The following is a 12,720-nucleotide window of genomic DNA, read 5'->3' on the forward strand; positions in this document are numbered from 1 at the left end:
AGCAGGAGGAGCACAGGGAGAGCGACAACCAGAATCCGTGCTGAGCATGGAGCCTGACACAGGGCTTGATCTCACAACCCTGAGATCATGACCTGAGCTGAAATCAAGAGTTAGATGCTTAACGGACTGAGCCTTCCAGGCACCTCTGGTCCCCCTCCTTTATATTTTACACTTTTATATTTGGTTACTACATTCAGTGAACAAAGTCAGATTTTACAATTGATGATTTTTATTGTGATATTTTCTGCTCCTCTTCCTCGGGTATTTACCTTCTAATCCCTCTGATCTTAGGATGTGGCTTTCAACATCTGACTTTGCCAAGTAAGGATTTCCTAGTTAAGATTTTAATAATATTTATATATTTTTATAAACATACTTTGTTTATTCTTGTCTAAGCATATGAGAGTTCTTAGAAATAAACAGTGAACTGGTAAATTTAGCACCTAATGTTTCTTTCAATAATGAGAAACATCTTTGAAAAACATTTGGACTGAAAATTTCTTGATTCACCATGAGAAACTGAAATAGCAAGCCAATTACGTGGGTTGGTAAGGAGTTTGCACACAGGACATGCCAAGAAGAGAACAGCATCAAAGCCCTAAAATCAGTTTCAGGTATGTTCATCTTTTTGGTGTGGCTTAGGTTGCATGAATTGTTTTAAGAGGAAGATGCTGGACATTTGAGGCATATTGATGAATCTTACTGATGCTAATTGGTCACACAGAGAAGTAACATAAATGGTAGGTAAGGAAAATTGCTGAAGGAACATGAAAGAGAACATTAATTTGGAAAAGTGTACCTTTACTTTATTGAACTCACTCTTGTTCTCTATTCTGTTTAACTATAAGGAATGACTTTTTCAGAATAATTTTTAACTTTGATCAATTTCTCTTTGATTCTTTGGATAACATGCTATTTCAATATATCCTTCCACAGACCATTCATCGAGTTGTACCCGTGACAAAATAAAAATGTTTCCCATTGCTCTGGCATGTTGCCCATTCCTGCTGACCTAATAGCCATTCATATTCAAAGAAGCAACCTACAGAGTAATCTTGGTTAGGAAGACTATTTTCTCCTGCCCACCAGGTGTTCAATGAAATGATACATTCTGATGTACCTGCTATTAAGCAGAGTTCTTACACAAATCTTGCCTTTTTGCATAAACAAAAGAAAAACCTCTAGCTTCCAATCTGGATCTGACCAACTATGTTTGCTCAAAGGAAGAGCTAGATCATGGGTATTTAATCTCATACCGTAGCACTTAAATATTGTTGGGGTTGCCATCCATCTAGAAACCTCTCTACTCCCATCTGTCTTCAAATATAATTCTAATATAAGCTATTTTATTTCTAGAAAGACTTGGAGGATTTCCATGCCACACTATCATATATATGTACTGGTAAATGGAGGGAGAGTGTCTTTTTTATATGAATATACATTACGTGTGAGGAATGTTAATCTAGACTATTAAAATTGCCGCCTAATCCTGTGTATGAATCATGCCCCCAGCCCACGTTTCTCAGCTTCACTGGAGACTTTTTTGAACGTCTCATCAATGTTAGCCTTCTATATAATTGTTTCAGATGGATTGCTAAAATTTGACATTTATGACCCTTTGTATTCCAACCCACCCTAAATTCTACCTTTAGTTCCAACAGTATTTCTTAGAGGTCTCCCTTCAGGGTTTGGTGTTCTCAGCATTGTCTGAACATACTCTGATGTTCTTCTGTCTGTCGGAAAACATTCATTTTGCCTTGAATGTCCTCTACTAAAAACTGCCTAATAGATGTAGCCTACCTAGCTCTCAGTAGGTAGAACTGAGATTTTTTTATACTAATTATGAAGCACATTTAATTCTCTGTAAGCATTGACCCCTATGCAATGTTTTTGTGTTTATGTCTATCTCCTGGTCTAAACTGTAACCCAGAGAAGGAAGGGCCAATTTTCAATTATCTTTTTATTTCCCAAGCATCTTACTCAACGCCAATCACCTAGTTGGTTTTTAGAAAGTATTTGTAGGATTATTTCAGGTGGAATCAATAGATAATATCAATAACTTAGTCTTAGTAATAAAAAACAAGAAATATGTCTTACTAGTTATTTGCTTCTAAAATAAAACCCCAATATGCATTTGCTATGAATTTATATTGCTATTTATAGCTCTTCCAGTGCGTCTAGCTTTAGAAATAAGGTAACATTAGAAAAGATTTCATGGACATTCAGGGTCATTTTCCTGGAAAAATGATCTTGTGATGACCTTAGGAGGTATTATTTGAGAACTCTCTAGTTACGTGTTTTTATATCTCAATTATTTTATTTTATCTTAACTCAGATGGAAAGCCCTCAGGGAAGTAACTGAGTCATATTTTGTGAGTTATGAGGCACAAAAGGCACCCCTGGAAATTCACACATAAATATGTCATCATTACCATAGTTGCCCCTGACGAGTCTGTTACATTTCAGTGACATAAAAATTCATGTTATTTACAACGACAGCTTTTTGAAGTTCCCTTTTAGCCTAGTTTTATCTTTCATGTAGCTTCATACAAATCTGAGAATTCTCTCCCTTGAAGGTCCACAGTAAAGTTGAGTAGAAATGTGGCTCTCTTAGGCTTTATCGACAATATATTCCCTAAGGTTATAAGTCTCCGGAGTTGTTCAGATGGAAAATAAAATACCAGTGGGACATATTTTGTAAAAATTTCTTTGTTTTTAAAGATTTTATTTATTTATTTTAGAGAGAGAGGGAGTGTTCCCGAGTGGAGGGAGGGGCAGAGGGAGAGAATCTCAAGCAGATTCCCTACTGAGCCGGTAACAGAGAGACGACCTGGGACTTGATCTCAGAACCCATGAGATTATAACCTGAGCTGAAACCAAGAGTCTGCACTCAGCTGACTGAGCCACTCAGGCACCCCGCTTATTACAAATTTCTATAATACCTCTTTTTAGCAATTGATTAGCTGATGTTCTCAATCTCTCAGTAACTTTACATTTTTACAGATGATATAAAACTTTATAATTTACATTATAGTTTCACATATCAATAAATTCTCATTTTAGATGTTACCCTTTATATTTCACACTGTTACCTAACTTTTAAGTGAATGCCATTGTAGCTTATGTAATACTCATACGAACTTAAACATATACAGTACACAAAATATTTATTTTATCAACGGTGATGATGAAGATGGCAACAGTAATGGTGATGACCTGGTGGCAATGATGCCAGCTAATACATTTTCACATGTGAATTGCCATACAATGAATTAAATGCTTTCATAAATGAGCTTATTTAATCTCCTCAGTCAGTCCAGGCAGTAACTAATAGCATACCACATTCTAAAATTAAGAAACTAAGCTTTAGAGATGTTAACAGATTTGTCCAAAACAGCTTGTAGCAGACAGAGCTTTGATGCTAATTGAGACTGACTCCAAAGCCAAAGAGGCTAATGACAGCATATTTGAATTTTTATTTTCCTCAAATGTCAAGATACATGTTTAATTAATTTGAGTTAATAAAGTAGAATTCCCTGTAGAATTCTCCCATGCAAACATTAGGTTTTTAGGCCACTGGTTTGAACACATTTAAAAATTATCCTTTATAACATCAAGATATATTTTGTGTGAAACATTTTGTTTTTAAAGAACTGCTTCTTATGGGCACCTCGGTGGCTCAGTCAGATAAGTGGCTGTCTTTGACTCAGGTTGTGATGCCAGGGTCCTGGGATCCAGCCCTGCATTAGGCTCCCTGCTCAGTGCAGAGCCTGCTTCTCCTTTTCCCACTGCCCCTCCCCCCTGCTTGTGTTTTCTCTCTCTCTCTCTCAAATAAATTTAAAAAAAAAAAACCTTAAAAAAAAATAATGAAAGACTGCTTCTTAATACACATAAAATAACAACCAGACTACATTATTAGTTTCTTTTTTTTTAATTTAGTTTAATGGCCTATTACCTTAACCCTCACATTCTTTTCTGAATCTAAAATCTACTTTGGTTAAGAATATGTATAATTGAAAAATAATTTTTCAGACTAGCTGCTGTACTTACAGATACGGTGACAAAAGAAAGATAAAACTAAGCATCAGTGAAAATAAAATACATATTTTTTGAAAATGTTATTGTAAGAATTATTCATTAGTGACTTTTTTCTTACTATCTCAAAGCCCCTGTTTCCTCATCTGTGAAATGATTATAATATTCATCTCATTTAGTAGCAAAAGGAGTAACAGTTTTATAATAATTATTATTGACTGAATTGTCTCCCTTCAGAGTTCTTTGTTGAAGGCCCAACCCTCAGTGTCTCAGAAGGTGACTATATTTGGAGATAAGTGCTACTGCCCCTCGGAACAATTTGTTACTTAAACTATAACCCCTGGAGGATTTTACTAGTTGCCAAGCACATTTAGATATGGCCTTAAGAAAAACATATACTGGCAACAGGTCTTTGGGGAGAAGGACGATACACGACCGTGAAGGTGGGCAGCTGGGGATGCCTGGCTCGCTCAGGGCGGAAGGCCGCCCCTTCACAGAAGCCGGGCAGCCGGGATCACCGGTCAGCTCAGTGTGGAACGAAATACCGCCTGCTTCCCTTTTCCATTATTGCTCCTTTCTCTTCCCAGAAGAGCCTGTTGTTTTTTAGATGAGTCCTTTGAATGTGCTTGGTTAACTATAAACTTTGTCCTCCTCCTTGCTTGTCCGCAAGACGTGTGACTAACGTTTGACTTTCATCCGTCCTTCTGTTGGCTATCATTTCTATCTAATAAAAGCGAGACTGTGGAGTTGCTCGAGGCAGCAGTGTTTTCGACTCTTGTCCCCTGCTCCCAATTTCTTGCAGCTGACTTGTTTGTGCCTAATTCTTCTCCCGTCCTCGACTGGATTTAAAGATGTAATTAAATTAAAATAAGTATGTTAGGGTGGTCCTAATCCAAACTGACCGGTGTACTTACCAGAAGAGGAAATTTAGACACAAGGAGAGATACAGAGGCCTGAGTGCACAGAGGGACAACAATGAGAAGAGGGAGCAAGCCAAGGAGAGAGTGCTAGAACAAATCCTTTACTTTCAGCGACTTGATCTTGGACTTCCACTCTCCAGAACTGTGAGAAAATAATTTCTGTTGTCTATGCCACCTAGTCTGTGGTATTTTGTATAGCAACCCTAGCAAATGAATGATATATACATACCTATAAATATATATACACATGTATATATATAACTAGCAAGAACTGGTGGTTATTATTGGTCTTGATTTTAATAAGCCACCACCTAGAACAGTGTTAGGATATAAATATCTATTAATGAATTTATTAATTATTTAAGGTATATTATAAAAACTTCCAGGGCAGTAATCCTTACTAGATTGCTACAGAATCTGGCACAGAATTGAACAGAGAATGGACACTAATTGTATTACAGAATTCTTGTTTCTCTAGTGAGAATCTATCTAGTTTGAAAATTATTTTAAATCAAGTATTATTGAGGTATTAATTTAAGACAGTAAAAAGGTTAGTATGTGAGGTGACCGATGTGTTATTTAACTGAATTGTGGGAATCATTTTACAATGTATACATATATCAAATCATCAGATTTTGCACTTTAAATATCTTATAATTTTGTCAATTATACCTCAATAAAGCTGGGGGGAAAAAAGAATTGAATGCATATATAGTTTCCTCTAAGCTTTAGTTTCACCCTAAAAATTTTTTCTGTTTATATTAATTCAAATATATTATAACTTCCCTTTAATTTTTAAAAAAGATTTATATATTTATTTGAGAGAGAGAGAGAGAGAGAGAGAGAGAGTGCCGGTGGGGGGGGTGCAGAGGGAGTGGAGAAGCAGCAGGGAGCCTAACACAGGCCCTGATCCCATGACCCTGAGATCATGACCTGAGCCTAAACCAAGAGTTGAATGCTTTATCAGCTGAGCCATCCAGGTACTCCCCTTTTAAAATTTTCTATGTGAATATAGTTGACATGCAATGTTACATTAGTTTCAGGTGTATAACATAGTGATTCAACAACTCTTACATTATGTTATGCTCACCACAAGTGTAGCTACCATCTGTCACTATACAATGCTATTACTGTTATCTTTCATATTCTGCAAATATTGGTGAGGATATGAAGAAAAATAAACTCTCATGCACTATTGCTGGGAATGTAAGTTGGTGCAGTTGCTATGGCAAACAGTATGGAGGTTCTTCAAAAAATTACAAATAGAAATATATGATTCAGTAATTTCACCAAAGGGCATTTACTGAAAGAAAACAGAACACTAATTCGAAAATACTTATGTACCCTATGTATATTGCAGCATTATTTACAATAGCCAAGATAAGAAAGCTACCCAGTGTCTATTGATAGATAAATGGATAAGGAAGATGTTATATATATTACACACACACACACACACACACACACACACACACTAAATATTACAGTCATAAAGAAGATGAGATCTAATTTCCCTTTTGATTTTTTCTTTGTCTCACGGATTACTTGAAAATAATTTTTTTTTAATTTCCAAAAATTGGGGATATTTCCAGATATCTTTCTGCTACTGATTCTCATTTAATTTTATTGCACTCACAGAATATTTAAATATTTTTAATTTATTGAGACTGTTTTTATGGTGTAGTACATGATCCATATTGGTTATTCTCTATACATACTTTTAAAAGAATGTATATTCTGGATTCAGTTACCTATAAATATTAATTAGTTCAAGTTGGTTTATAATGTTATTCAGGTATTCTATATCATTACTTCCTTGAGCTTACTAATTCATCAGTAACAGAAGTGTTGAAGTCTCAGTTTACAATGGTTAATTTTGTTTTAACTTTCAATTCTCTCAATTTTTGGTTTCAGTAAGAGGAGGCTCTGTTGTTAGATACAGATGAATTTTAGATTGTTATGTATTCTTGAATTGACACACTAATCATTATAAAATGCCCCCCCCCCAATCCCTTCCTTGTTCTGAGGTCTGTCTGATATTAATATGGCACCTCCAGCTTTGGTTTTCTCAAAATTTCTTAGTTCATCTTTTTTGTCCTTTTGCTTTAGATCCACTTGTGTCTTTATGTGTAATGCAGGGTTTTTTTTTATAGGCAGCATGTCTTTGGATCTTGCTTGTAAATCTGACAAACTGTCTTTTAATTCGTTCATTTGGACCATTTGCTTTCAATATAATTATTGATATTGTTGGATTTAAGAATACAATTTTTTCTATATATTTTTTTCTATTTTTTTTCTCCTCCTACCCCTTTCCTGAACTCTTTGAGTATTTTTTTTAATCTAATTTCTAATTATTGGCTTTGTAGCTCCACATCCTTAAAAAGTTCGCAGTTTCTCTAAATTTTTAAAGACCTGTCATTAACTTGTTACATCCTCCTTCAAAAATAATATCATACCACAAAACATATGTAAAAAATTACACCAGGTTATCCATGTGTTATTCTTCACACATTACTTATTTAAATGCTATAAATCCAACAACTTATTTTATTACTTGGCTTTTAGACAGTCAGTTATTTTTAAAAGAGGTTAAATATAAGAAAGAAATGCCTTTATTTGTACCATCTCTGGCACTCATCATTTATATGCTAGGTGTTAAGTTTCCCTCAATTCTCATACCCCTGACGAAAGTATATTTTCAGACATTTTTTCTGGTAAGTCTATTGGTAAGATTTCCCTCAGCTCCTTCCTCTTTTCCCAAAAACTCTTCATTTTAGCTTAATTTTTTGAAATATTTTTTACTCAATAAAAAGTTTATGGTTGACAGGATTTTAAATTCTTTTCTGACTTTGAAAGATGTGACTCCATTGAATTCTTACATAGCTTAAGCCAAGAAGTGTGTGGCAATTCTTATCTTTGTTTCTGTGTATATTTCCTTTTTTTTCTTCTGTTGTAATTTCCTTTTTATCTTTTTTTTCTTTTTTTAAGCAGTTTTCCCAAGAAGTATCTAGGAGTGTGTATGTGTGTATATTTGATTGGATTCTCTGAGTTTCTTGCATCTGAGGCTTGTTATCTTTCATTAACTTTGTAAATGCTATATTTTCCTATCAAATACTTTTTTTCCTTCCTTACTATTTCTTTGTTTCCTTTCCTTATTATTTCTCCATCTGAGATTCCATTGACACTTATATTAAACCGTATAATATTGTCCCCCATGTTGTGGAAATTCTGGTGTTTGTTTTGATCTGTTTTTTAGCACTTTTTTTTTGAAGATTTTATTTATTTACTTGAAAGAGAGTGAGAGAGAAAGAGCTCAAGAAGAGGGAAAGTCAAAGGGAGAAGCAGACTCCCAGCCAAGCAGGTAGCACAAAATGGGGCTTGATTTTCAGGACCCTGAGATCATGACCCAAGCCAAAGACAGACATTTAACCAACTGAACCATCCAGGCACCCCTGGTTTTTAGCACTTTTTGTTTTTCTGGTTTCTGTTTGAATTATTTCTATTAATCTTTCTTTCAAGTTTAGTAGTTCTTTATTTTATAGCTAGTATGCTGATAAGTCTATAAAAAGAACTGTTCACCTCTGATACCATTTTTTTTTAATTTGTAGCATTTCTATTGTACTTTTTCTTATAGTTCTATTTGCTGAAATCTATATGCATATTTTACATCCTTTCTACTATTATCTTTCTGCTTATTAGTCCTAGTTATTTTAAATTCACAGATCTCTGAATCTAGTTCTGTTGCCTCTTTATCTCCTAACAATGGGGTACTTATTCTTGCTCTTTTGTGTATCTAATTATGTCAGCCATTAGTATGGGGATGGAGCCAACATAATCATTAGTTGAATTGGTTTCAAGACTTAATGTTGCTAGAACTTCCTTCGGAACACCATAAGCTCCCAGTTTTTCCAGCACCTGGCTGCTGGTGTCCTGTGCTTAGTGCTACACCTATTGCCAAAGATGTCTCTCAGAGTTCTTGTTCCACCCTCAGTTTTCAGTGGGATCTGCATACCTGAAACACAGAGATTCTCTCCACAACTTCTTTGCTTCCTTGACTACTGTGACATCTCATCTGGTAAACTTCTGGTGGGAGCAGAGGATGACAGTTCTTTGTTCTCCTGGCCCAGTTTTGGTCTTGGTCACATGCTGTGTACTGGGTCATAAAAACCTTGTTGTTTTCCTTACTTCATCCAAATGCTTCCTTGTAGAGTTTTGAGATAAAATTTTCTCTTTCTCAGTCTTAGAAGAACTGGTTATTATCAATGCAACATTCTTGGTCCAAACTCTGTCCTCTAGGTGAGATAGCTTTTGCTATTCCTTGGTGGCAATGAACCTTTGCCTGAGACCCTGCTCAGAAGGATTTCTTAGTTTTTCCACAACTGTTGATTACTGTTTCTTCCTATTCACTGCATGGCTTGTGGTGGGCCATAGGGCTTTCTTTACATCTCTCAAGAGGAGACAGGTTTTGTTTCTATTCTTCCTGCAAAACAGATGACTTGCTTCTAACTTTCCCCTATGAATAACAGATCTTTCCTGGGTTCAGGTCTCAAGTTGCTTGAAGCTTTAGCTTCATATAATGGAAAGGCTCAAGACATGGGCAAGATTTTGTGCCCACGTATTACTGAGGGTAGCTCTTTCCTGCCCTGCCCCTAATCTTTCTCAAGTATCCAGTGGAAGCCTATGAAAAAGCAATGGAAAGTGAATGTACACCCCCATTGGGTCTGGAGTTCCCAGAGGTTCTAAACTTTCATGTTAGCCCCAACCTAGCCTTTAATAGTATATTAAACTGTGACTGTTTTCTCTTCACTTGATTTTACAGTGGCTGTCTCTTCATGTCCTGCCAAAGAGGAAATAATTCATTTGTGTCATCATTCCTCAGAAGGGCCTACCACTCTGGAATTTAGTCTACCAGCTTACCTTGAGACCTCAGCTCTGATAATTTTTTTTTTTTTTTTAAGATTCTGTTTATTTACTTGACAGAGAGAGAGATCACAAGTAGGCAGAGAGGTAGGCAGGGGTGGGGGGTGGGGGGAAGCAGGTTCCCTGCTGAGCAGAGAGCCTGATGTGGGGCTTGATCCCAGGACCCTGGGATCACGACCTGAGCCGAAGGCAGAGGCCCAACCCACTGAGCCACCCAGGCGCCCCAGATCTGATCATTTTTAAAAACTGTTTTAATTTTGAAGATTAGCCTTTTCTTCTTATTAAGGTGGGAGCAACATTGCTTGTAGATTTTTACATCCCAAGTAGAAGTACAAATTCCTATTGAAGATCTTTTGAGGAGTTTCCAAATACAGTATGAGTACCTGGTATACTGAGATAGTTAAATGTAGAAGTAGGAAAAAAAGGTAGTTTTTATGGATAAATTCCATAAATCTATTTAATATAGGTTATATCTTATACTTGAAATTTATAATTCTTTATGTTATACCTCTCAATGATTATATTAAAAGTCCTTTTAAAAGATAGAAAAAATAAGTTTTAAAACTATTTTTACTTGATCTAGAATCATTTATTTCATTGTCTTACTTCTGGTACAAACTCATCATATTACAAATTGAGTTTGCATTATAAGGAGACACCAGAGAATCAAGACTTAAGTTTTTTAATGTAAGAATATGTAAGAATAAGATTTCTAACTCCAAGAGTGTCTCCAATACACTCGGAAATTTATCAGATAGCCAGAAGGAAGATATAGCATCACACTTCTAAAATTACAAACAGAAAATAGAATAAATTCCATTGCACAATTAGATATATAACCCTAGAGAATACATTTTTAAAAAACTATAGTGTTAAAGGAATAGAATTTAGCACCCTGAATGTTAGATCTATAAACCTATTGTATCCCTCCCCTAGAGAAATACATAATGAGGAAATCAAACAGCAAATGTATCAATGTCTCAAGCAAGAGCAAGTCTGAGGAAAGGAAGAAATCCTGCATATACATAACAAGGAGTTACTAGTAGTTTGAGAAATTTCAGGAAGCCAATGTAGAGAATGTTCTCTTACCAAAGTTTGTACTGAAAATGTTCCTATGGGAAGATCAAGGACAGGTGATTACTGTATATTTCCAAATCTCAATGCAAGGACTGACCATTTGTTCTCCCAAGCAGTCCTTTTTGGTTCATTAGAGTTTGGCATGATTGCAATAAAGTATTATGTTACATTACCAAAAAAAGAAGATCTGAGATACAGGTGGATAGAAAATGTCAGATTGTTCAGAAGGCACTAATTTCCTGGAATTTTTGTGAAAGCTTCCAAATATCTTCACAACTTTTTAATAAAACTTTTCAGTAACATGTGTATAACCACAAATCAACAAATTTGTTAGTATTATCATGTTGCTAAATATTCCTAACTCAGTCTTTCTTAAAATGTGGATAGGAGAATAGGAAATTTATATTCCTCCAACTTCTTTGCCACCTCATTAATTTCAGTAAGATAGAAATCAGACTTTTCTGGACACATTTTAGGGAAAACTAGCCTTTCCTCTATAGTCCATTCTGGCAACATGGAAAAAAAAAAAAAAGAAAGAAAATGAAAAACACCTACTTTCTCTCTTACTCTAATGATACTACCAAAGGTCAATTTACTTACAAGTACATAATACTAATGGTAAACTGCAAACGGTAACTAGACCCCTAAGATAAGCAACTATTACATAGCTTATTGCTCTGCTATTGTGTGTCTGGGTGCATAATCTTCTCTGTTCAGTTCCATTTTGTGATCTCCCCCGTCAGCTGCTAGTGATGTCATAGAGTTGTTTTCATTATAAAAAGGCAGATAGAGGATTTCAACCATATAATCATATTGACACTTAACAATCCTTTTTCATAAATACAATACAGTCTCTAGCCTGGATTGATTCCAAACCTTAAGTGTTTGAGAGGAGAATGTGTTTGGAAAGAATGGATTTTCTTTAATAGTCTTAATAGCCACAGTTCTATTTCTCAAGCCTTAGACACTGTGGTTATGTGTGCCTCTAAGGACTTCCCTCACTAGGTACAGTGTTAAAATAGGTACTATAGAACATTTCATGTAAAATGAAATTATCCCTGAGAAGGATAAATCCAGTATTATTCAATCCAATTTGAAACATTTTTAGAAGACTCCTATATGACCATAAGTTTTGTCCATTAGGCACTGGTTGCATGCTATTTTGATATATCACTGAAGAGAAAATTTGATTCTACATTAAAATATCAGTTCAGTTTTTTGTTTTGTCTTGTTTTGGGAAAGAGAGTGTGTATGCACATGGTGTGCATGAGTGCACAAGCAGTCCGGGGAGTAGGGTGGGTGCAGGGGCAGAAAGGAGCAGAGGGAGAAAGAATCTCAAGCAAGCTCCATGCTCAGTGCAAAGCCCTATACAGGTCTTGACCTCACAGTCCTGAGATCATGACCTAAGCCAAAAATCAAGAGTCAGGCACTCAACTGACTGAGCAACCCAGGTGCCCAGCTTAGGATTTAAATAACAGTTTACATTTGTGCAACATGTATTTTCTTTTTTCTAAATTTGGGGTCGTATTAAGAACAAATGATGGAGCAAAATTGGTGTAGTATATCCACACTTTTTTGTACCCCTTTAATTATATATGCATAGTAGCAATGAATAAAACATGAAAGGGAAAAGCAAAAGAACAAACCAATCTCTAGTAAGATAAACTTTTTTGTAAATTGGAAATGAATTATAAGTACAAAGCAGTGAGGAGAATGAAGCCAAAGTCTTGCTGAATCTCGGGTTGAGGTGAAAGTAGTAGTAGACTGA

The sequence above is a fragment of the Lontra canadensis genome, unplaced genomic scaffold (genome assembly GCF_010015895.1).
Source record: "Lontra canadensis isolate GAN:19392208 unplaced genomic scaffold, GSC_riverotter_1.0 scaffold47, whole genome shotgun sequence".
Lineage (NCBI taxonomy): Eukaryota > Metazoa > Chordata > Mammalia > Carnivora > Mustelidae > Lontra > Lontra canadensis.